The 25,949-nt window shown below is 46.2% G+C and overlaps 1 protein-coding gene and 1 pseudogene across 1 annotated transcript in view; one reads left to right on the plus strand and one right to left on the minus strand.

The window, feature by feature from the left end:
• The window catches only part of KIF26B (kinesin family member 26B), a 432,841-nt gene that overhangs the window by 11,853 nt on the left and 395,039 nt on the right, over nt 1-25,949 (plus strand). The window lies entirely within an intron of this gene.
• On the minus strand, nt 1,909-2,342 carry LOC114215493 (ATP synthase peripheral stalk subunit F6, mitochondrial pseudogene; annotated as a pseudogene).

A 25,949-nucleotide genomic window follows, 5' to 3' on the forward strand; every position in this document is an offset into this window, starting at 1 on the left:
GTGATGAGCAGCTACACTTCCCCATGAAACACTACCATCTTACTTATCACGGTCGCTTTCTTTGGAGATAGAATCGTTGCTTCCCTACGCCCTGCTCCATCTACATGGTGGTTTCATGCGGTAACGGGAGACTGACTTATTAACTGAGTAGGAAACCAAGAACAGCCCAAAGCTGTGGAGCTATCTAACCAGCTGGTTGCACAGGAAATAAACCGCCAATGAGGCAGACAGCTAGCAACCACATTGCTTAAGAAAAAGGATCAGCTGCCTGGTTCAGCTGTGTGCCCTTCTGTGGAGAGATGTCCCGGTCCTGAGCATGGTGGCTGCCCAGGTGGCCTTGAATGTCTTCCCTGCAGGCTCCCAGCTGGGAATGGAGCATCAGGTCTCTGCCAAGCCAGGCGGCATGGCCATGGGTCTGAGAGCTAGAGGGAGAAGGATGGCCAGGGGAGGAATAAGGAGAAGGGAGGACAAGAGAGGGGCGAGAGACACAGGAAGGAAAGGGGTGGGGGTTGGTAGACATCGGAGGTTGTCGACGATCCCAGACATTTAGATGAGAAGGGACTGTCCTTAGATGAGGAGACAGAGTTGCTGTCTTGTCTGCAGCACTAATTAGCACCGGAATCCCTGCAAGCCAGCTTGTGCTTCGTCCCTCCTCTGTAAACCAAGAGGGTCAGAGTCGGTGGTCTCTGCAAATCTCTGAGAAGCCGGAGAGGAGCTCCAGGGCTATGGTGCCCCATCCTTGCTCCCACATTCCGGAGGGATATGCTTGACAAGGCCCTAGATGGATTTCTGGCCCAACCGGGAGCCTGAAGCTCTTCCTTGGGTTGCCATGTTTGTGGGACTCCCACCGCCAGCCAACCAGGCCTGTCCCCCGGGTTTGCCCGGGGGTGCTGCCAGCACCGTCCTCCCTGAGGTTCCTGCGTTTGGAATTTGGATCATAAATGGATGGATGGGATTCTTCCTGTTTCTTAATAAAGCTGTTTACTTTATTGTCTTCTGTGTTTGTACACAGAAATGACTTGGGCAGACAGAAAGACAATTGATTTTATGAGAGCAATTTGGTTAAGGAATGTCTGAGAAAAAATATTGCCTTAGATATAAAGATGCTTATAGTTAGTTTTTTTTTTTTTTGTACACCCAACATCACCAGATAATTTATTTGGAATCAGAATTAAAAGAACATTTGACAGCTGAGAAATGTATGTTTATTCTTTTTTAAAAAATTTTTTATTGTTATGTTAATCCCCATACATTACATCATTAGTTTTTGATGTAGTGTTCCATGATTCATTCTTTGTGCATAACACCCAGTGCTCCACGCAGAATGTGCCCTCTTTAATACCCATCACCAGGCTAACCCATCCCCTACCCCCCTCCCCTCTAGAACCCTCAGTTTGTTTTTCAGAGTCCATCGTCTCTCATGGTTCGTCTCCCCCTCTGACTTACTCCCCTTCATTCTTTCCCTCCTGCTATCTTCTTCTTTTTTTTTTCTTAACATATATTGCATTATTTGTTTCAGAAGTACAAATCTGTGATTCAACAGCCTTGCACAATTCACAGCGCTCTCCATAGCACATACCCTCCCCAATGTCTATCACCCAGCCACCCCATCCCTCCCACCCCACCCCCACTCCAGCAACCCTCAGTTTGTTTCCTGAGATTAAGAATTCCTCATATCAGTGAGGTCATATGATACATGTCTCTCTCTGATTGACTTATTTCACTCAGCATAACACCCTCCAGTTCCATCCATGTTGTTGCAAATGGCAAGATCTCATTCCTTTTTATGGCTGCATAATATTCCATTGTGTATATATACCACATGTTCTTTGAGAAATGTATGTTTATTCTGATACAGTTGTACAACTAATCTAGGACCAATTACCAAATAAATTTTACATCCTTTCTTCAGGACTGGGGTTTTTCAATGACTTCACATTTAGGATACTCAAATTTGAAGTCCGGGAACATATTCTTGTCTGCTTTACCATACGTTTGCTTAGGCTTAAAAAGCTCCCTCTCTAGGTCTTGCTGGTACTCTGGGCCAGTATCAGTGGGTCCTCCAGATGCCTGTTGCTTAGTTCTGTATTCTCTAGTCTTGTCCATGAAGAGTTTCTGTACAGGATCAAGTTCCTTATGAAATGCCACTGCTGTGACACCAATGTTCCTCCTCAAATGAACTGAGACTGCAGACCGAATGAGAGAGGAGAACCTGAAGAGCCTCTGAAGAATCATGGTGATTTTGTTACTTGCACTCAGTCCCAAGCTGCCAGAGCCTTCGCGGTCGCCACTGTTCTCAGCTTATAGTTAGTTTTACATGAAAAAAAATTCGTTATACTGATTAGAATTTATTTATTTTAAAGATTTTTATTTATATATTTGAGAAAGAGCACAAGCAGGGGGAGGGGCAGAGGGAGAAGCAGGCTCCCACTGAGCAGGGAGCCTGATGCAGGACTCCATCCCAGGACCCTGAGATCATGACCTGAGCCGAAGGCAGTTGCTTAACTGACTGAACCACCCAGGTGCCCCTGATTTGGATTTAGAAATAATTTGGGGGGAGTTCATCCTGGGTAGCAGTCCAGGAACACCAAAACTCCAGACATTTCATTCATCTTTCTTAAAAAAAAAACTCTACATCTAGGGGCGCCTGGGTGGCTCAGTTGGTTAAGCATCTGATATCACCTCAGGTCATGATCCCAGGGTCCTGGGACCGAGTCCTGTGACAGGCTCCTTGCTCCGCGGGGAGTCTACTTCTCCATCTGCCCCTCTCCCTGCTTGTGTTCTCTCTCTCTCTCAAATAAATAAGTAAAATCTTTTTTTCAAAACCTCTACATCTAGATTTTTTTCTAAAACCTTTCTTCCCCTTTGGTCCTCCTTTTTCCCTCTGCTCCTCTGAATGTTTAGACAAGGCCTCAGTTGTTTAGACCAATATTTACATCCCCCGTGCCCACGACTTGGGCATAACAGTCCCGTCGTTTTGAAGGGTGGCCCGCAGTCAGAGGAGGTGGCAGGTGGCTGGCCGGCGGGTGGACAAGGTCTGTTCATTCATTATCCATTTTGTTCTTTTTCCCCAACAACTAACCCAGCTTTAGTTTTTAGCCCGTCCGCTTCCTATGAGATGTCCCCCTCACTCTTATTTCAGCTATAATACTTGGTATGTGCATTGTCGTCTGAACACCACTCAGGGAGCCCTATAGATACTAAAGCAGAGCTTCATCTGACCTTGAGCTGGACTAGGACAGTGGTGCTTGCACGGTTGAGGGCAGGCACAGAGCAGCGGGAGTGCACTTGACCCTCCACCTTCTTGCACTCGGTTCTCCGCACCAACCCCGGTGGAGGCTGACTGCACCCCTCGCCGCCGGGCACGCCCAACTCAGCACTGCACACCCTCCGCGTGTTTTCCTCGATCGTGTTCCCAGATGTCGGAGCCTTTGTTTCTCCTCTCGTCCTTTCCCTCTAAATTTGCTCCGGTAACTCTAGAATTTCTGAGAAGGCTTTCCACCCCGCTGGGCTGTGCGCGTGCGCGCATGCGTGTGCTCACTCTGCAGGAGCCTGGGAGGAAGCCCGCAAGCTGGTAACGCGGTAGATAGCGGGTCTCAGGTTTCAGACGTTGTTGGGCCCGAGCCTTTATTGGAGGTCAAGGCAGCTCATAAAGCGGGCGGTGCCATTCCAAGGGCGCTGAGTGGGTAAGGATGGCGGACTGTCCCGGCGGCCTGCAAGCGCAGGAAGGAGAAGCCCGTGGCAAGTCCGCTAAGGATGGCTTGACGAGCATTTTTGCAGCCAGGGTGGGGCAAGTGTAATACAAAGTTGTGGTTTTCCTAGGTCTCATCAGGCTCTCTGCTTCTTGTGTGAGGCAGCAACCCCGGGGAAGGAAGTTGCTGGCTGTGGGCTTTTTCGTGGTGGTAGTTTGTGCTAATTTACTTTTTTTATGGAGTACTCCTTGTTATTAGTGATTCTCCATAATGGCTCTTTATGGTGGTCAGGAGGAGATAACATAATGATGGAGAGGTGTGGGGATCTGCTGGGGCTCACCCGGAGAACCTCTGGCTCCCGAGGTTACATCAGGCTCTAGTAGGATTTATTGTTTTGCCCATAATAGATCTCCTGGACTCTGAGCCCTGGAGTGTGGTCATCATATTATGAATTTTACCTTTCGCTGGGATCTGTGCACCCACTAGAGAGTAATTTTTTTTTTTTTTGAACATGTGAATTCTCCAGGGATTTCTGGGCTTTGGGGAAAAGAAAATCTCCCCCTTTCCACTGGAAACATCCTGGGAGCCGAGGGAAGAGGCTGTGGGAGGAGGGGATGCTGGTGGGAGGATATGGCGAGGAGGGGCGTGATGCCTGCCCCTGACCTGGCCTCCTGTTCTAGAAGATTGAAATCCACAGGGATGAAATGTGAGCGTGGCTCCTTCACCCGGGTGTGTCCCGGTCTAGGTATTTCTGGATCAGCTAGTTTGCAGGCCCTTGAATTTCTTGTTAGTTGCTATGACCTTGTTTTTGCTCCATTTCATGTGGTTGTATTCATTTCTGGTCTGGAGAATAACGGAATGTGGGAGTGCTCACTGGATGCTCAGAATGGTCCCAGGTATTCCCGGAAGGAAGCCTGGTTTCACTGGTCGGAACTAAGCCAAGAGGGCAAGCTCAAGGCCATACGCCCACACACCGGCCCCTTAGATTTAATTTCTGCCTTCATCTGAGAGTCGATTTGCACAGTTGATACCGCACTGCCTCTGCTATTTGGTGAAATGGTGACACATGATCACATCCAGGCTGGAGGCGGGTCTGCAGTATGAAGGAACCCCGCTCCCTTCAAGGCTTGAATCTGCCACTGTTTGCAGTGAGAGGGGAAATTCACTAGGCTGGTTTCAAGTCCTCTGGGGCAGAGTAGCAAGGAAGTGGGCTGCTTTTTTTCCCAAGACACGAATGGGGTCGCACTCATTCTGAAAAGAAACATAGTAGTGTTCACTGCTCTCTTGTAGAGCACACATCAGTGTCTTTTTAAAAGGATCACGAACTTTCCAAGCCCTCTTTATAATCCTTACACAGGGCAAAATTCAATATAATATGTCGATTTAAATGAACATCATGAATTTTTAATGTATCTGTCACCTCTACTCCTGGAGACCTCAGAATATCCTTTTGAGTCATTAGCATTTCATAATCCTAGAACTATAGCAGACAGAGAAGGAGCCTTAGAGGTTATGTAGTGTTGAGTTACTTTTGCTATTTTTTTTTAAAGATTTACTTTTTTTTTAAAGAGAGGGAGAGAGAGTCACAAGCTGACTCCCTCCTGAGTGCAGAACCCGACCGACATGGGGCTCCATCCCACAGCCCTGAGATCAGGATCCCACAACACAGAGATCAGGACCTGAGCTGAAACCACAAGTCAGATGCTCAACTGACTGCACCACCCGGGTGCCCCTGGGTTACTTTTGCTCTTAAGAGCATGGTTCCTGCAGCCAGACCACTGGGGTGTGAATCTTGGCTCTGACATTCGTAGCTCTGTGGACTTAGAGGGACTTGCTGCTTTCTGCCCCAGTTTCCTTACTTGTATAATAGCATTAACAGGAATAATTGCTTCGTCGGTGTGTTTTGTCTGGCACATAGTAGGCGTTCACTAAATATTAGCATCCAAACTGCCATTTTATAGAAGAGAAAAGTAAAACTGGCATCTCTAGATGGTGACCTCCTGACCCCAGGATTCATTGCACACAATTAACATCCAGTGTATTTATTTTCTACTTCTCTCATGCTCCATGTCCATCCATCTCTCGGTCTGGTCAACATTTCTTTGGCTGTTACTGTATAGTGTGTGGTCGCCGGACTTGGCACTGGGACAGAAAGGTGGTTAGGACACAGCCCTGCCCTTGAGCCTCCCAGCCTGGGGGGTGGGCGGGTGCTGGGCTCCAGGCCGCCGTGCTGGCTGCTGCCTCGTCCCTTCCTCAGCATCCCTGCAAGGGATGGCATGGCCAGCTATGGAGTGGGCTGAGATGGTTTCCAGAAGGGGTGACGGCTGCACTGAGGCTAATCAGTGAGTAGGAGCTGGTGGGCGAAGGCTGAAGAAGGCGAGGTATTCCAGGCATCTCACGAACAGAGAGGGGCTGCAGGAGCCCTGAGGATCGCAGGAGCCCTGAGGATCGCAGTATTGCCAGACGTAAAGTGTCCAAAGAGGGGAGCCCCTACACTGCCTTCACAAGAAGTTAAACGACAACATGAGCTTTATATGCCCGGCTTAAAGAACGATGATACCGCGTCAGACCCGCAAGCTAGCAGTGCCCCACCCACGCTCACAGCTGCATTATTCACCAGCCCCGAGGTGAGAGCAACCCAAGGGTCCGTCAGCGGGTGAGTGGATAGACTAAATGGAAGGAAATATATAAAATACATATATATTCATATATATAATATTTCCTTAATATACAAAAAGGAAGGAAATTCAGACACCTGCTACCACGTGGATGAACCTCCAGGACATTATTCTGAGTGAAATAAGCCAGTCACCAAAGGGACAAATCCTGTGTGGTTCCACTTACAGGTGATGCTTAGAGTTTTCAAATTCATGGAGACAGATGGTGTGGAGTGATGGTTGGTAGGAAGGGGAGGGCTGGGGGAGGGGAATGGAGACTTGATGCTTAATGATAAGGAGCTTCAGTTTGGGAAAATGAAACCAGTTCTGGAGATGGATGGTGGTGATGATTGCACGAACATGGGATGTACTTAATGTCACTGAACTATGCATTTAAAAATGCATTTAAAATTTTATGTTATGTAGACTCCCCCCCACCCCATGCCACCCACAGCAGTGTAAACTGTGTCACAGAATAGTGATCTAAGGGAAGAGATGTCCCCGCAGATTGCCTGGGCAGGGAAGCTTTCCTCCAGTGGCTCGTGAAGGGTGATCATGACAACATTTGTTGGTCTGACCACCACCTGCTTCTTCCAAGCACGTTATGTGCAATCACATTCAGTCCTATGATTGGGTATGGTTACTGTCCCCATTGCACAGATGAGGAAGCTCAGCAAGGTTAGGGACCCAGGCCTGCATCCTGCAGTGGATGTGGGGTGGGGATAGGATGGGGACCTCCCTGTGAGCCTCCCTACAGTCCCATGGGAGGGACGGGGCCAGGCGAGGGCCTGTGGAGGGATGCGGGAATTGGCCTCTCACCGCTGCTTACCTCTGAGAAGCAGCCTTTTTCTTTGTGCCTGTAAGAGTTTGAAGGTTTTACACAGTCTGTCTTCCTCACTGAATAAACCCATGAGGCTGGCAAGTTCATCTTTTTGAGAGCAGCATGTTAGTGGTCACCTGCATAATAGTTATTAATATAGTACTATGATTATATTGCACATTTTGCAGTAAACTAAAAAAAAAAAATGACTTATTAGCTCTTGGGTTCTTGACAGCGATATGTTCAGTGGCAGCAGCTCTCTTCCAAATTTGCCAACACATTGTGGGCATTGCTTTTTTGGAGTTGGACCAAACGGACACCTTTAAAGATTCGATGGGTGGATACAAACTTATATTTAAATAGCTGCTTTTTTGAGGTTACTGTACTGGGCCTTTGCCACTTGGTTTCCTGACTCTGTAACATTCCTTACAGGGATGTGATGGCTGGATATAGGGGTTGGGGGGTCTGTGTTAACCTCATTTGACAAGCTGGAGAAAGAAAGGAGAGGCCAAGAGACCTTTCTTCGCTCCTGTTCAGCAATTGTTTGGACACATCTGCTCCATGCCAGGCACTGTCTGGGCGTTGATCACTGTCACCAGTGAGCTCCCTCAGAGCCTCACACTCGTGCCTGCTCTCTTCTGGAGCGCTGCCATTCTGAGTTGGTGGGATTTCAGGGCTTCACGAGATACTTGCCGTTTTATAATAGGTGTCTGACTCTTCCCAGGTTGCGGGAAGGGAATTTGGCCATAGCGTCCCTTACCCCCGTAGCATCGACATCAGACTCTAAAAACCCCAGGCTTTTCTTACAAAGGTTCTCCTTCAAACCATTCTCGTGGATTCTGGCTAATATGGAGTTTCTTTTGGCAGCTTGTTCATTGCTCACTCCTTACTGCCTTTCCTGCTTGAGACTTCCCGCAGGGTGAAAGGCTAGAACGGTGGGTTTTGTCTGAAGCAGAGCCATCCATGGCACAGTAACTGCTTTCAGATGCTGCCGAGGTGGCCCAGACTTGGGATGGTGACCCGGAGGTGAAAGGCTACAGATCCCATTACAACCTGGAGCCAATCCACCTCCAGACTCCAGGGCGTTGGGGCCGAGAAAGGAGGAGGGATAGGGTGACATAGGCACTAGATAGCAGCGAGAAGTAGGCATGGGAAAGTCTAAGAGTGGGGCTTTAGTCTCTAGAGACGTTTTTGTCAAAGGCATTGCCTATGTTAATACAAAAATATCAACGATGCAGTCCTACAGTCTTGGAACATAGGGTGCTTGTCCAGAAGCTACGTGCGTATTATATGTGAACATATACGGTAGATGGACGTGAATTACAAAGCACTAGGTTCAGACATGGGTTTTTGTTTTGTTTTGTTTTTTTTTCTTTTGATAATCTGGAGAAAGGGTGAAATCTTAGTTACATTGTTTAGCGCCCCCCAAAAGGAGCGCAGGTCTGAAACCATCTTAGAAGATTGAAACTCTCTTCCTTGCCGGGTCCTGGGTCCAGTTGAGCCTCCTCCCCTGGGCGTGGCTGGTGGGTCACCCATGCTCTAGGCATGACTGTGGCGGGGTGGGGGGGCTCAGCGAGGTGGTGACTTGAACACATAGCCCCGGAACAGGGAGCTGCAGGGGTTAATGAAGTAGGAGGCAGGTGAGGGTCTCCATGGCTCACCCTAGAAATACCAGCCCACGGCCGGTTTCCATTGTCTGAGATCCTTTGAGATTCTGTCAAGTAGAGATTTTTGGGAAAAAAACAAAAAACAACAGGCACAAAAAATTAGAAGATATAATTTTGTGGCAAGATGTAGAGAGTCACTGAGTTCAGCTATGATCTGAAACGAACAAAGAGGCCATAATCTGAGTTCTGAGATCTCTTTTATTGTATTCCTGTTTCCTCAAAAGCCTCTTTTTGTTTGTCTTTCTAATTGTTTTCTCTTCCCGGCTAGAGTTCAAAGGGTAGAGCCGCAAGCATGGAAATGTTGCTTCTATTGAAAGTGGTGAAATTGTACCTCCATTTTTATTCCCTGTGAGAGAGTGGGGTTATTTTTCAAAAAAGGTTTGTTTGGGAAGAAATAGATCTACGGTCTACAGAGACGGTACCAGAATTTACTAGGAAGTAGGAAGTATTCTGTGGAAGGGGGCCAGAGACGTTCGAGAAAGACGCGTCCTTGAGGTCTAGGCTGGGATTTTGTTTCTTTTCCTTCTGGCATCCTCTCTGGTGTGTAGGATTTTCTCCTATCCCTGATTTCCCTGTGTGTTTGGTATAGCTGGGCCTGCCCTCAGGAGCCAAAAGACTCTGGGTCTGCTGTCATCTGCACCCACCCCTGTTAACTCCCTGGACTAAAGCTGCCTGCCCTTGGGAGCAGCCGAGGGCACAGAAGGAGCCGGAAGCCCTGACAGGTGTTATGTAATGAGCCACATCAGCTGTGCTCCCCAAGACGCTGGGGAGGTGTGGGAATCTCGTTCACGCCTTTCGTGCTCAATGTAAGGCTTCGGGGACAACCGGTGGGTCACTTCTGCTTCTAACTGTGCCTTCAGCTGCCATGGGGGGCTACGGCTGATAGGTTGGGTCCACAGGTGGTGGTGCCGCTGAATTTCAGACGATCCTTCTTTATTTTTTTGGAGATTTATTTATTTATTTGAGAGAGACACAGCATGAGGTGGGGGGGGGGGTGGCAGAGAGAGAGGGAGAAGCAGACTCCCCGCTGAGCAAGGAGTTTGATGCGGGGCTTGATCCCAGGGCCCCGAGATCATGACCTGAGCTGAAGGCAGATGCTTAACCCACTGAGCCACCCAGGTGCCGCTGAATTTCAGACGATGTGTTCTGTGACTTTTGTAGGAGATGTGTACTTCTGAGCAGAACCTGGTATGAAGCATTTAGCACTCTGGTACTTTGGTGAAGAGGCGGTTTGTAGGGAGCTGTGCCGTGGTCCCTGCAGGCCATTTGCCATAACTTCTGCAAAGACAGACAACCCTGCCTTCATGGATCCCTAGTTCCCTCTGAGTGAACACTATCTTTTAACAAGGGAGCGTGCTAAGTAACCCTCCTTGCAGCTTTTCCTGGGTCGGGGGTCATGAGGAGCGTGGGCTAGTGTGGGTGAACTTGAGCTTGACGCGGTGGCTCATCAGGGTGGCCAGGGGAGCCAAGGAGGACATGGCGGTGGCTGGCACCCGGGCGTCTGGGCTAGCTGGCCTCCAGGGAGCCGCTCGCTATGAGGGGAGGGCTGGGATTCATTGCCTTTTGGTTTTGATTTTACTTGTCTTCTGGTGATGGATAACGGTGGTGGAAGTTTGGGCCTGTTTCTGATTAGTGAAATGACCCTTCACCTGAGACTAAGTGCAAAACGCTCTCCTGAGTCTCCTGAACCCAGGTTTTTCCGATGGTGAGTTTAATGGCCTCCGGGCCATTCTCCGGGCTGAGAAAATGAAAGACGTGGTGTGTGGGGGATTGCAGCTTTTTGTTTAGAGAGAGGGGGGATCACGCTGAGCTGGTATAGGCACGGCTTGGCTTCCCCTCAGGAAGGGAAAGCTGCAGGTGGAATGCCAGCTGGGGGTACAGGCGGGGAGTGTCTGTGGCTGCCAGATGAGGGCACCAGGCGCTTTCCGGCCAGAGACCGCCTTGTCCCTTAGGAGAGGACCACGCCCACCCCACCTGTTCTGTTATAGGAGACAGCCTGGACACCAGGATGATTTCTATACCTGGAGCTGCTTCTTCAAGCGATTCTAGAACATTCAGGAAATATTTAGAACACCTAACATGTGCCGGGCATTGTATTAGGAGCTTGGAAATTTCAAGTACAACCAAATAACTGAGTTTGACCTTGGAGCTGCTACCCTGGGTTCGGGGCTGTGTTTTATTTATTTATTTATTTATTTATTTATTTATATTTAATCTTTATTTATTTGAGAGAGAGAAAAAGAGAGAGAGAGAGAATCTGTAGCAGACTCCATGCTGAGTGTAGAGCCCAAGGTGGGGCTCAATCTCACAACCGCGAGATCATGACCTGAGCAGAAAACGAGAGTGGGATGCTCCACCAGCTGAGCCACCCAGGCGTCCCTGGGGCTGCATTTTAAAATAAGAGAAGTGCTTTTCAAGTGCTTATTTCTTAGTCTTTTTGGTGATCAGATTCTTAGCTGCATCTTGGTGGTCTTTTTCTAAGCGTTTTCTTTTCCAGCTGTGGTAAAACACACCAAGTTCACCATCTTAAGGGCACAGTGCAGCATGAAATGCATCCAGGCCATGCAGCCGTTCCCACCATCCACCAGCAGGTCTGCCTCCTCTTCTCACACTGAAACTCTGAACCCATTGAACAGCTCTCTCCATTCTGCCCTCCCTGCTTGAAGTTATTTTGAAATAAAACAGTGCTGGAAAAACTCCAGAGAATGCTCTCAGGAGAAGGACCTAGATGATTCATTAGATCATTCATTCACTCCCCGAACGTCCCTCTCGGCAGCGTCCTGTGTGTGCTGCTGTCTGTGGTACGTGTTCCAGCTTCCAAACCACGTGGAACCCAGACTTTGGTCTCCAGAGGTTGATCAACTCATAGAGGAGACAAGGATGCACACAAATGGGTCCTTAAATGGGTCACAGAGGCTGCAGGGCAAGCCTGGAGGTGCCGCAGTGCCCCAGATCCTTCCCAGTTCTCAGTGTGGGAGGGACTCCTGTCTCTCTGTCCTCGGTTGGAGCATCCAACTTCAGGTGCTGGGGGCCATAGTCCAGTGGCTAGGAGAGGGTACTGGTGTCACTTTTAAAAATGCACCCACCTGCAGGGCAGTCCTGAGCCCGGGTTAGCCTTTCTGGCCGAGGACACTGGGCGGGTTTGTGGCAGTGGTAAGTCGGGGCGGGGAGTGGTGGAAAGAACCAAACCCCAGCCATGGGAACACACTGCCCAGAGCAGCATCTGGGTCCCTCTGGAATTGCGAGCAGACTCTTGTCCTTGGCTGGGGGTAGGTTGGAGTCGGAGACCTGTGCCCTGCCTGTGACTTAGCCCACTCTCATCATCGGACCTTCTGCTGCACTTTCTTCTCTCTGTCTCCCTCACACACAAACTCAATCCCTCCTCTCCCTTGAAATCGCTTTCGTGCTGTTTAACCTTTCTACCCTGGTCTCTCTTCCTCTGCTGCTGCTTTTATGGTGGTTTCTGCTGATGGATCACCTGGACGAGATGCCCCCGGCTTTGTGAACAGCAATTAGTGCTCCCCCCCGAGAAGGGGCTCGGTTGCCTGGCAGCCTTGGCTCGCAGGGCAGATTGGGCCTGACTCTCTTCACGTGAAAGTAGGTTGTCGATGAGCTCGGAAGCCCAAGCTTACTGCACGGGCTCTTGCCAACCCCTCCTGATCTCATTGTGGTGTACATTTTCAAGATTGTATCACATTAGCTCAGGAGAATTCAGGAGAGAAAAATGTACTAGTAAAGCAAAAAAAAAAAAAAAAAAAGAGAAAATGATGATTTCTTTCATTATATTATAACCCAGATGAAAATGAAACTGACTCCACTGGGCTGTGTTCTGAGAGAACCCGCGGAATGTATGTGTGGAGGTGGGTGGGTTATAAGGCATGGAGACACCTAGCCTCAGGTTAAAAGGACTTTGTGTTTTGCTTTCTTCTTTGGGTTCCTTGTAGGATGGGTTTTCTTGGGAAATCATGATTTTAGGGAAAAGATGAGACAGGGTGTGTAGTTGGCAAGATCCTTCCAGTGTCGGCTTTGTGAGACACGGAGGCAGTGCCGGCCACTGAGGGCGGACTGGTGCTACTTTTAGAGATCAGGTTGTTTGTTGTTGGCCAGACTGTTGCACACGCAGGAATGTGGGATCATTCTTTTCTGTTTTTCAGTAGCTTTACTGAAATACAATTTACATGCTATACAATGCACCCGTTTTGAATGTGCAGTCTGGTGGGTTTTAGTATACTCCCAGAATTTTGCAACCATCGTCCCCAGTAATATTAGAACATCTCTGTCCCTCCCCAAAGAAATGCGGTGCCCATTATCAGTCAGTCCTCGTGTGCCCGTCCCCTCAGCCCCAGGAAACCACGGCCCTACTTTCTCTCTCTATGGATTTGCCCATCCTGGACATTTCCTATGCATGGGAATCACGCACTACGTGGTATTTCGTGACTGACTTTTTCCCTCGGCACCACGTGGTCAGGGCTCACCGCATCGTAGCGTGGAGTGGAATGGCATTCTGTTGTGTGGATATACACGCTGTGTACCTGTTCACCCGTGGATGGCTATGTGGGTTATTTCCAGTTTTTCGCTATTATGAAAAATGCTGTTGCGAACGTTTGGGCATCAGTCTCTATGAGGACATATATTTTCCGTTCTCATGGGCTGATACTTGGGAGTGGAATTGCTATTGAATGTGGTAACTCTGTGTTTAATACCTGGAGAAACTTTGAAGCTGTTTTTCAGTGTGGCTGCACCATTTACGCTCCCGTCAGCAACAGATCAGAGGTCTGTCCTCCGTTGTCTGTCTTTTTGATTCTAGTGGATGTGATGTGGTGTCACACTGTGGTTTTGATCTGCATTTCACTAATGACTAGTAAGGTCCAGCATCTTTTCACGTGATTATTCACCATTCTTAGGTTTTCTTTGGAGAGACGTCTAATCAAATCTTTTGTTCATTTTTTAGTTGGGGCTTTTTGTTGTTGTCACTGAGTTGTGAGAGTCCTTTATATATTCTGGGTAGAAGTTCCTTATCAGATATATGGTTGGCTGGTGTTTTCTCCCAGTCTGTGACTTATCTTTTCATTTTCTTGATGATGTCATTTCAAGCACAGATGTTTTATTTTTTGATGAAGTCCAACTCACCAGTTTTTCTTTTGTTGCTGTGCTTTTGGTGTCTTATCTGAGAATTCACTGCCCAACTTGAGGTCATGAAAATTCATTCTTGTATGTTCTTTTAAGAGTTTTATAGTTTTAACTTCAACTTAGGTCTATGGTCCACTTCTTGATTAAGATCTTTCACTTTTCCCACAGTAAAAAATTTTCCTGGACTCATTCAGGTTTCAGTAAGATAGATGTGAATTTTCTTTCATGCTCTTTATTTTTTAACACAACATATCTATTGGCCATCCCAATGGCCAATGATGCTGGGTAAGCGTCAAGACTGCGGAGATGGCCGTGAGAGTTGGCACGTGGACAGGCAGGGGACAGATATCCCTGCCAGAATCTCTCACGCATCTTTGGACCGATGACAGGGAGAATGGTCACACGGGCAACTTGCAGGCGGGAGATGGACTCCAGGACCTTGGCACTGAGCAAAGGAAAGCTTGACCTCTTGACCAGCATCACAGGTGACAAAGCAAATGAGCCATCAGAGAGAGAGCTCGTGGGATGGCGCAATTGAGTCGTGGCTCCAGGGCAGTCTGCCAGGCAAGCTGTCGGAAGGGCAGACAGTGATCAACAGTTTTGCTGGGGTGCTGTCATGTAGTTATTTGATAAAGCTCTCTCTCCATTCTTGCTTTCGGTGTTTTGGGGTTTTTTTTGTTTTTGTTTGTTTGACGTTCTGCCCCTCACCCTCCTGCAAAAGGTGCAGGAGCTTTCTTAAGCACAGCTTTGGTTTCCCTCCCAAGTCCCCCAAGGATCAGCTATAACTTTTGGGGAAGTGGGGGGGAGGTGAGATGCTAGGCTTATTTTTACCAAAAACCAAGACCAGTGGCACAGGATGGAAGTCACGAGATGCGATGACCTCATAGGATGTTCTCTTCTGAGGCATGAATCATAAAAGCAAGTTGAGTGGTAGCCTGTCGAGACGAACTTTAATACTTTGTAACTTGAGTTCCAGGCCAGGTTTCAAAACAGTTTGGGCACATTGCCAGACAGAGCTCAGCCCTCTGGCAAACTGAGTGATAGTGGAGAGCGCGGGTTGGTCTTCGGTGCTGATCTCGGTTGTTTGTACACATGCCTGCAGACCATCATCCGCACACACAAGTACGCACTGTGTGCACTTATTCTCCAGGGAAGCTCTGCTTCGTGTTTAATGTTCTTCCATCCACCTCTTGAGTTTAAAATCTTGAGGGAAGTACTGAAAATCAAATGGGGTCATCTCTCCTGCATGAAAATGAGAGCCAGTATTTAAAATTCTGCATTTGTGTAACAAGTCAAATGTGGAGTACCAGTTCTCATCACAAAATGATACATGTCCATGATTTACCTTTGGAGAGCAGGTTCTCCTTGGTGTAATTGAAATGAACTTTTCAGAATTTTCTTATTAAATATGGAAGTACACCTATACCTCCCCTCTCCCAGGGTACAGACCGAGGCTGTATAATATATAGTAGATGATTTTTAGCAAATGTGGCTCTTCGGTTTCTTCCTCCTAAACCCCAGGATTGACATAGGTTTATTACTGCCACAGTAGATAGAGATGTATTGCTGAATGCGTCTCTTGTTTACACCGAGAAAGTCTCTCCAGAGCGCTTACTTAAACATTTCTCTGGGTATTTATATCCCTGTACAACAGGAGACCATATGATTCTAGATTAGAATCCAAGACACTCAAACCCACAGTTAATTTTCAGAGCCAAATTTTTTGTATTGCTTCTCTGGGATTATGCTAATCATCCAATTCAGATTCACTTGAATGCACATTTTTGAGAGCCTGCTGTGTGCTAAGGCGGTGGTGGGGATACCTGATAAGATGTGGTTCAAGAATGGTATAGCGAGGAGAGAGTCTGGACAGTATCCAGAGAGGCGTGTTGTGTTGGGACTAAGTGAATCTAAACATCCTTTCCTAGGTTGTCTCATTACTTTTGAAAATCAGCTCTGTGCTCCATCAATGAACACTGTCGTCTGTCTTTTCTCTTTGCAGAGCCTGAGGGGTTGCACTTTGCAGTCTTTGTCACAGGGGTGGGCCGTCATCTGGTAATTTAACGACCAACATCCAGAATTCCCCAAAATAGGAGTTTACTCATATTTTTAATGTTTATATTTTCTCAAATTGGGTCCCCCCCCTCCCCGCCCCTATGTGTACTGGTTTTCTAAATAAGAGCAGCAACAACAAAATTCCCCCCATGACGAGGCATAGGCAGAGGTGCTTTGTGGAGATGCTGGGGGCATCCCCCAGGAGTTGTGTGAAACCTTCCCCAGCAAAGGATGGACCTACTTCCTTACCTCAGGCTACGCATCGCGCACCAGCACCTTCCTTGGAGTCTTCATTTCCCATGTTATCTGGGTGCAGCTAACCCAGCAAAGCAGCCTTAGTAAGTTATGCCCTGGGATAAAGCAACCTCACTGTGCCAGTGAGGAAAAGGGAATTTCAATAACTGTGTAGAGAGGAATGCTGTTGTTTGTAGAGAGGAACCCTGAAGGGCAGTGGGAGCTTCCAAGGTCAGGAATCAGAACTCCTAGGACTCCCGTCCCACTTTCTGCTCTGAGAGCCATGTGGTGAGGAACTTACCTCCAATTTGGTCTTCCACAGAGTGGGAGTCTTCACACCTGTCCTGCTTACCTTTTATTTATTTATTTATTTATTTATTTATTTATTTATTTATTTATTTATTATTTTTAAAGATTTTATTTATTTGACCAAGAGAGACACAGCAAGAGAGGGAACACAAGCAGGGGGAGTGGGAGAGGGAGAAGCAGGCTTCCCACGGAGCAGGGAGCCCGATGTGGGGCTCGATCCCAGGACCCTGGGATCACGACCTGAGCTGAAGGCAGACGTTTAATGACTGAGTCACCCAGGCGCCCCTCTGCTTACCTTTTAGACAAGAATCAAATGCAATAATTGAAATGTCTATGAAATTAAAGTGACGTCATTGTTATCATCACCACCAGGGGAGGTGTGATAATATTGGACAAAAGGTCCAGAAGTTTTCTTACAATTTAATTGTCCAAAATAAAAGATGATAAGACCTTTGGATAACTGGTGGGTTTTTTTTGTTTTTGTTTTTGTTTTTTGTTTTTTTTTTTAAGAGAGTGGGGAGTGGCAGAGGGAGAGGGAGAATCTTGAGCAGACTCCATGCCCAGTGCAGAGCCTGATATGGGGCTTGATCTCATGACCCTGAGATCATGACCTGAGCCAAAATCAGGAGTTGGTCGTTCAGCTGACTGAGCCACCCAGGCCACCCGGATAACTGGTGGTTTGGCTAATGAAGTGAAGTGTTTCTATGGTCACTTGCTTTGGCCTAGCCCAAGAGACAGTAAAAGGGATGATTCGGGTTCTTGTTTTGACCAAATGCTCAGTGCCTCCACTTGTGCTTTAGGGGAATGTGGATTGGAAGGCTCTTGGCATTTCAATTTTGTGAGGGAATAAGTAGTTACGGTGGGGGGTGATGAGATGGTAACTTCGTTTTCATGGCTTATGAGTTAATGTTGAAGAGTTGGTTATTAGAGCATTTATTAGTCATGTGGTAGGGTCTGTTGGTTAAGGGCCTTGAAGGACCAACAAAGGATTTAGGATTAATTCATGTTCTTGGGCTCAAGACTGAGCTAATGAAAATTTGTGGTTGAGTCTCACCTTTCTGATCTTGGAGAAATTCAGGTTTGAATGTGTGGGAATCTGATTGAAGATTGAGATAGAAAACAAGGCGCAGATTTAAGACCCTGTAGGACAAAGGCATGGCTTGTGAGCTGCATGAGGTGGGAGGGGGTTAGTGAGGAAGTTGTAGGAACAAGCAAAGCCCACCTCTCTCTCTCTGATAGCCTCCATTTGCTCTAGGATTATATTTTCATATTGTCATGTTTAGGTCAGATTTAATAGCTCAATTTAGGGAAGACATTTTAAATTTCCCTTTATGCTCTGCAAACTACTGACAAGATAAGTTTTGAGAAACTAGCTCTCAAGTAAATTCCGCTTGCACAAACGTTTTAAACTTTAAAATTGTGATTCATTGTGCATTGCTGGTGGGAATGTCAAGTGGTACAACTGATAATAGAAAATGGTATAGTGGTCCCTCAGAAATTAAACATAGAATTACCATACAACCCAGCAATTCCTCTTCTGGGCATATACTGAAAAGAATTGGGAGCAGGGACTCAAACATATATTTGTACACCCATGATCAATAGTGGTTTCATTCACAGTAGCCAAAAAATGGAAGTAACCCAGTCGTCCACTGATGGATGAATGGATAAACAAACAAACTATATATGTGATGTTTTAACACACACATATAAAAGTCAGCCTTAAAAAAGAAAGACCATTCTGAAATGCTACAACATGGATGAACCTTGAGGACATTTTGCAAAGTGAAATAAGCCAGTCATAAAAGGACAGCTATTCTGTGATTCCACTTGCATTAGGAGTCCAGACTCGTCAGACTCAGACACAGGATGCAGAATGGCGGTTACCAGGGTCTGGGTGGAAAGAACTGGGGAGTTAGTGTTTAATGGTACAGGGTTTCAGTTTGGGTAGAAGAATTAGTTCTGGAGGTGGATGGGAGTGAGCACAACAGTGTGAATTACTACTAAACTATACACTTAAAAATGGCCAATATGGTAAATCTTACGTATTCCATAGGAAAGAAATGGTGAACTGTTCTTTTGCATTGGTGATTTTTTTTCCTTGAAATCCTGGAAAATACAGATTCTAAAATTCTTTTCTTATATTTTCCAGTTCTGGAAAGTTAACTATGGTTGTCCTTTTCTTTTTAATGTCATTTGCTCTAAAAAAAAAAAATGCAATGATATTTCCTAGGCCAAACACACCCTGTTAACATGTTCATTAACATGCTGCAAAGTGTAATTTAAAGTTTATCTCACTCTGTTGTATTGTTAAGCCACAAAGAGGCAATGTTTACCTCGGGTTTTATACTAGCAGTTGGACTGTCTTGAAATGTGTGTTTGGGGGTGCACTCAGGACTTTGTGGGCCTAAGGCTGTGGAAATGTATGGGTCCTTTCTTTCTGAAGGAGACCCTAAATTCAAGGTAAACCTCATCCCTCCTGTGTGATGCTCCAGAATTTAGAACTTTGTGTCTTCTCTTCGTGCCAGGAAGAGGATCATCCTCTCTGGAGTTGTGAGAATGTTAACGGAAGGGGAAAGCCGCTCAGAGAACAGCCCATAGAAGGGCTCCGAGCCAGCTGCGCACGTCACCAGGACCCCCTTGTCCAGACCTTCCTCTGTCTGTACCAGCTGTTATCTGAATCAGGCCGCTTGGTTGGTAACCTTTCCATCTGAGACTGTCTCCTGGGCCTTTTGCCCGGAATTACATGGCATGCAGTCTGGACTCCAGATCGGAGGATGTGGGGTGCGGCCTCATAGCTGCCCACAGTGGAAACGGTCTCATTTCCCCAAGAGCAGCTTCTGCTGATTTTGAACACACCAGTTCCAAATTCCCGTGCCAATGTCTATTTTCCTTTTCCCTCCATAAGATTCCTGAAATGATTGTCTTATGTTTCTCACCGATGTCACTCAAACTTCAGCACCTTTGTAAAGTGTTCTTTGATTTCAAGAGAGTGGCCGTTTTCCCTTAGTGTTACAATGCCTTGGTTGCCCTATAGTAGATGCATACCAAATATGTGTAAATATCAACGTTTGTTTATTTGTGATCCTAGCTTTTATTGTGATAAAGTATCACTGAGATTTGGGAAGACAGTTGGAAAGAAGCTACCTTCTAACATGGACACTAGTAAAATCAACAACTATTAGGTGATGTCATCCATGTGTAGAAAACCTTTAAATGAATCCATTGAAGAAAGGATTGATCAGGGATGAGTTGGTACGGCTGGGATGTGCTTTCTGGAAGGTAGGACTGGATCATTACTATGAAGAGACATTTATAATCAGCTCAATTGAATTGATGGTGTCATGGCCGACCAAGAAGAGAATTAGATGGTATTTGTCTGTGTGCCTTAGAAACCTCCAGGGGTGAGGGTATTTGACAATTGATTATATGCATAAAATAATGCCTGGAAGGAGGGCAGATATCCAGCTGCTGTGTACCAGGAAAGCCTGCCTGGTTGTTTATGACCCTTGCCTTTCCTGATTTATTGGGCACCTTTATTGATGGGTTGGGCATCTCTTCTAATTATAATTAGTCAGGGCCTAGGTCAGAATTTTCTGTCCCTGTGAACTTGCCTCTTGTAGGTACCTCATCTAAGTGGAATCATACAATATTTGTTCTGCAAACACTGTTAATTAACTTGACAAAATAACGATGAACTTAATCACCGTAATAATTATTTCAAGATTCCATTAAATTGTGAGCGTTATTGTTGTCCTCAAGATGTAATTAAAACACTATCTACTAAATAAATTTTAAATAGGTAAGAGAATTAAATGTAAGAAAAAAAATTAAAAATATAGAAAAGTACAGGTGATTAATCAATGGATGGAGAAGATTTTAAGCTGGAAGGAATGAAAGGCTCCCCCATGTTCTATGTCAAATATGTCTCAATAAATAAAAGAGAGAAAGACAAAAAGATTTGGAAGGTATCACAAAAGAATATAGGGCCGGGTGTGATGCTACACATGCATTCTGTATCTCAGAAAACAGCTGAACATTGGGTAAATAAAACCAGTCTGTAGAGGATGTGAAAAATTAGAAAACAGTGTTACTATATTTCATATATAATTTCTTTGTACACGTTTTTAATGTAAATGGCAAGACCCCAGTAGATAAATGGACTAAATTTATGTACAGACTTCGCAAAACGGGAAGCACAAGTGGCCAACAAATTCAAGGAAGATGGTTCAACCCCATTAGGAATCAAACACATGCAAATCACAACAACACCAAGATGCCAGTTTTGATTTAGCTTTGCCAAGCTTTTTAAAAATGTGATATTCTTTCAGATGGTCAGGGGCACGTCGATAATACCTGTTTTGGAGAGCAGTTTGATGAGCCGTAAGTTTACTCTTTGCCTTTCACCTAGTAGTTTCACCTCTGAGAATCTCACTGAAGGGAATAATCATAACTACAAAGATCAATGCACAAAGATATTTCCGAAAATATTATTTCTGATTATAAGGAACTTAAATGACATGTTCAGCGTGATAGAAATGGTTAAGTGAATTATGACCAATCTGATCAAACACTGTGTGGTCATTTAAATGAAATTTATGAAAAGTTTCCAAGGCACAGGGCGAAGGCTCATGGTGTAATTGAAGCTAAGTGAGTAGAAAGCAAGGATGTGGCACTCCATGGACAGCATGCCCATGCTCTAGAAAATTAGAAAGTTCTCAGGGAAAAAAAAGTGATTTACTTTTGGCTGAAATATGAATGGAGCAAGGTGAATGGCTGCTAATCTTGTGCGATAAGCTGTTTTTTGAATTTGTCACAATGGGCACATATTATTTTAAAATATTTAAAAATTTGGTTCATTTTGCAAAAACTCCATTCTCATGTACCCATTTTTGGGAGTTACCTATTGGATGAACCTATGAGAAGTTACACAGTTTTCAAACTTTATATCCTGCTACATGATCATCTCTTTGGCTGGCTTTTTAAAATAATACAATCTTGCAGAAGAGAGGGAAGAACTGTGTTTATTTCGGGTGCCTGGACAGCCCACAGTAACTCCTGCCTTCTGCGGGGGAGGAGGCCAAAGAGAAGTCACCAGTTTGTGTACCATCTCCAATGTGCTTGACTTCTTGATGCCACTGTGCTCACTGGGCTCGCAGTTGGATATGATGTCGTCTGTTTCAGTTGGCTTTGTAAGAACACTTAGGGGGATGCCTGGGTGGCTCAGTGGGTTAAGTGTCTGCCTTCAGCTCAGGTCATGATCCCAGGATCCTGGGATGGAACCCTGCACTGGGCTCCCTGCTCAGCAGGGAGTCTGCTTCTCCCTTTCCCTCTTCCCTCGCTCGCTCACTCGCTCTCTTTCTCTTAAATAAATAAATTTTTTTTTTTTTTTTTTTTTTTTTTTTTTTTTTTTTAAAGAAAGCTTAGAGGTGCCTGAGTGGTCCAGGTCGATTAAGCATCCGACTCTTGGTTTCGGCTCAGGTTGTGATCTCAGGGTCGTGAAAGCAAGGCCTGCATTGGGTTCTGTGCTGGGCTCAGAATCTGCTTAACACTCTCTCTCCTCCTCTCCCTCTGCCCCTCCCTCTTGTGCATGCAGGCGCAAGCAAGCTCTTCTCTCTCTCTCAAATCTTAAAAAAAGAGAAAGCTTATGCTTTAATTTTGAAATAATTTTTTTCTGCAAAAAAACCTTTTCTTTTTCTCTCATTTTAGGGCTATGATAAATAGAGCTTCTTAGGAACTAGCTCCCGCTCTAAGCCCATGTGCTTATATCACTCACTGTTCACAGGCAGTCCTCTTGGGTAGCTATCACTTTGATTGTGCAATTATGCAGATAAGAACATGGAGACATGAGCAAGTCAAGTACGTGGAGAGGCCCTTTTTCAAACCCGGGTGCTCTGACCCCAGAGGCTCTCCACTCTGCCAAGTTTTCATTGACAATTTACGTGTACTTTATGCGGGAATCACCTGGGGCACAGACAGGCCAAGCCTGGCATCTGACAAAGCATCTGGCAAATCAAGGGCAGAGGGAGATTTGGAGCAGAGCCATGGCTGTGTCCATTGATCCAGTTGGGGAACTGAGCTTTGTGAAACTAGAGTTACATCCGCACGCGGACACTGCTTCCGGCTTTTCAGTGAGCATGTATGAGTTGTCCATGGACTTTTGAGAAGAATACCCAAATAATACTAAACAGTTAAAGCGTTCCATGTAGGACGCTGGGTAACTTAATGTTCGTAGGAAGAGAAATATGGCCGCTCCTGACACAGAAAGTTTGGATTTCCTCTTCTCCTCATTTGGTTTTGGAGAAGGCCTGATTCCTTGTAGTGGCAAGTGCATTTTCAAAATTCACCCCTTGTTTTGGAATTGATTTGGACTTTTGTTTTGCACAGATTGCCTGAGGCTGGAGACAGGTGTGGAAAGGGAGGCCATCTCCGAGCAGAGCTGCCTTCACTCTCGTGAAAGCACAGCTCTGCAAACTCAGGCAAGGGGAACAACAGGATACTTCCTGTTTCCCTTTTGAAACTGACATTTTTGCCACTGCACCCTACTCTTATGGGGAACCTTGGCCTGGGTGCCCCTGTAGCCAGAAAAGTAAAGATGCTTGTCATCAAGTTTTGATGTTTTCTTGAAGAGCCAAAATCTGTCCATTGTAGAAATATCAATAATTGCCTCACTCGGTGGTGTGTGTGTGTGTTGGGAGAGGGTTGTAGATTTAACGGCTGTTTGACCGTGGTTATATATAGTTGAAACATTATATGGAGGGCTCCAAGGCCTTTAGCGTCTGGGGAAAAAAATTAAAAGGCAGCTACTTGGGATTGCTGGTTTTCATGGGTTCTGCTAGGATTTTGCGCAGGAACCAGTGTGACCTGGGGAGATTCCTTTGCAGACTGCCTTTAAAAAGCCACCTTTGCAGGACCCCTGGGTGGCTCAGTTGGTTAAGCATCCGACTCTTGGTTTCAGCTCAGGTCGTGAGATCGAGCCCTGTGTTGGGCTCCGTGCTAGGTGTGGAGCCTGCTTGAGATTCTCTGTCCCTCCCACCCCACCCCCCAAATAAATAAATCTTTAAAAAGCCACCTTTGCATTCCTGTCTTGCTGCATTTGCATACCTTCCACCGTGGGTTTTGTTTCTCTCCCTGCAGCTGGGCAGGTAATCCAGGATCACGTGTTACTTTGACTCATGTGGGCAGTCTCCTCAATTATGCCCATGTTTTCCTGCTGCTTATTTGGTACCCGGTTCGGGGAGCGTTCCTCTTTCTGAGGTGGGAATAGCATTGTTTTACCCTGCCACTGTTTCTCCATTGTTTAAATAGCAGGTGTGCAGGGCTGGTGAGCTGCCTCATCTGCACCTGCTGGTGTGAGATGTGCTGGGTGGGCTGCACCCTCTAAGCTGCGTGTTGCTTGACGTCCTTGGGAGAAATGGGTCACAAATGTGAACCTGTGATTTTGCTGGGGTTGAGTGTCTGCATTTCCACTCATGTGAAGTCCTTGCCTTTGATCTTCCCAGGCAGGTCTTCTTGGCCCCTCTTGAATGCTGAGAGGAGGCAGGCCTGCATATGACACCCCAGAGGAGAGTTGTTGGCTTGTCATGCTCCTGCGTGGGCAGCAAGGCTCTGGAGCCCTTGCCTGGGACTGAAGTGATCTGCTAGGTCCTCAGGCTGTCCTTCTGTGGAACAAGGATCTTCTGGTGTTCTTCTGTCAGGCATTAGGATCTTCTGTGTCATGACTATAGATACAACCCAGTGGTTAAATGCTGTCCCTATGGCGAGACTCTGCTTAACAATGCCACCCTTCTCCTGGTCAGGGAGGTTTAAAATATAATGGTCTTTTGTCTCCTCCCCAGCAGCTACTTTGTGGCCGAATCCAAATCCTGCCGGTTCTCACTCTGGATCAGGATGTCTGCCTTCCTCTTAGCCTGTACCCCGGCCTGCTGTCTGGTCTCCCACATTTTCTTTTCCATTCCTAATGGCTCTGAACACAACGTTCCCTGTGTTTTTCAAGTATGTTTTAAAGGGTGGCTCTTGCAATGTCATGGATCTGCTCAAAAGCCTTCACTGGCTCTGTGCCAAGTGGTGAACTTAATGCAAATTCCTTAGGCCCCCAGGTCTCCTACCCCCCTTTCCAAGGCTGGTCCCTTGGATGTGTCCTGTGCCCCAGGCCAGTGCTCCGGAGTCACCTGGAAGACTTGTTAAAACATAGATTTCTGCGCCCCACCCCCAGAGTAGGTCTGCGTTTCTAACAGGTTCCCAGAGAGGCTTTGCGGACCACAGTTCCAGGCAAACAGACAGTCTGTAGTCTAACGGACCTCAGACCCTTCCTTGAATTTCTTTTCACTGCTTCTTCCTTCACTTTGAGTACTCCCCTCGGCCCATTCTACCCATCAAAATCCTACATGTCCATCTTGAGTTTTGCCCACCCTTCAAGAAGTGATTGTTAGTCCCTCAGAATCTGAATGGCTCTGAGCATGCCTTCCTTTGGCTGCAATCCTATTACCTCTTTTATCAGAGCCTACCAGGGGCTGTAGTTATTTATATTCAATCTTCTTTTCCCCTCCTGGATGGTAAACTCTTTGAGAGAAACAAAGTAGAACTCCTTTGGTGTTTGGTGGATAAACAATTTTTTGAGAAAAGAAACCCCACTTCTAGATTCTGTTCTTCTTGGTTCTGTTCTGTTTTAAAGGTTCTGGCAAGTGCTTTGAGACTCTTAAAGGGCGGGGATTATATCTTATTCATATTTGAAGCCTCTGTAGCACTTGACTAATTCCTTGTCCATAGTAGGCCCATAATAAGTATTTGTTGAATGAATAACAAGCTTAAGTATTTGAGATACTGCAGGCCTGAGAAATAAGGAGGAAGCCCTGCCTAGCCTTCTCGTTTCTCTGCCTGTAATCTTCTTATAAACTGTGGACCTTCTAGGAGAACATTTATTATTTTTAATGAACTGGTGTGTGGCATAGTTTAAACTTATTTATTATCCTTCCAACATGTAGCCTTGAATAGTCTCCATCGGCCAGGAAGACCTGAGGAGGGCAGAGCCCGCCTCATCCCCAGGATATTACTTTTCCAGAGGAGAACGCTTTGAAGAGCAAAGACTGATCTTTTATTTTAGCTCAATATAATTATAATAACCTTGTTCTGTAAGACGTACACACACAAGTTGCTTATGGCCAGTGATGGTGTCCACGTAGCTATGCACTGGGAGGACTGGAGAAGCAGGGACAAGCGAAGGAGAAGTATATGTTTTTGAGCGTTTATTTTCAGTACTTGATTTTAAAAATTTAGAAACTTAAGGAGCAACTGGATGGCCCAGTAGGTGAAGCATCCTGGGATCGAGCCCCGTGTCTGGTTCCCTGCTTAGCACGCAGTCTGCTTCTCCCTCTGCCTGCCGTTC

This window comes from Eumetopias jubatus, unplaced genomic scaffold, assembly GCF_037043125.1.
Source record: "Eumetopias jubatus isolate StellerSeaLion01/CBP00866 unplaced genomic scaffold, mEumJub1_p1.0 scaffold_12, whole genome shotgun sequence".
Lineage (NCBI taxonomy): Eukaryota > Metazoa > Chordata > Mammalia > Carnivora > Otariidae > Eumetopias > Eumetopias jubatus.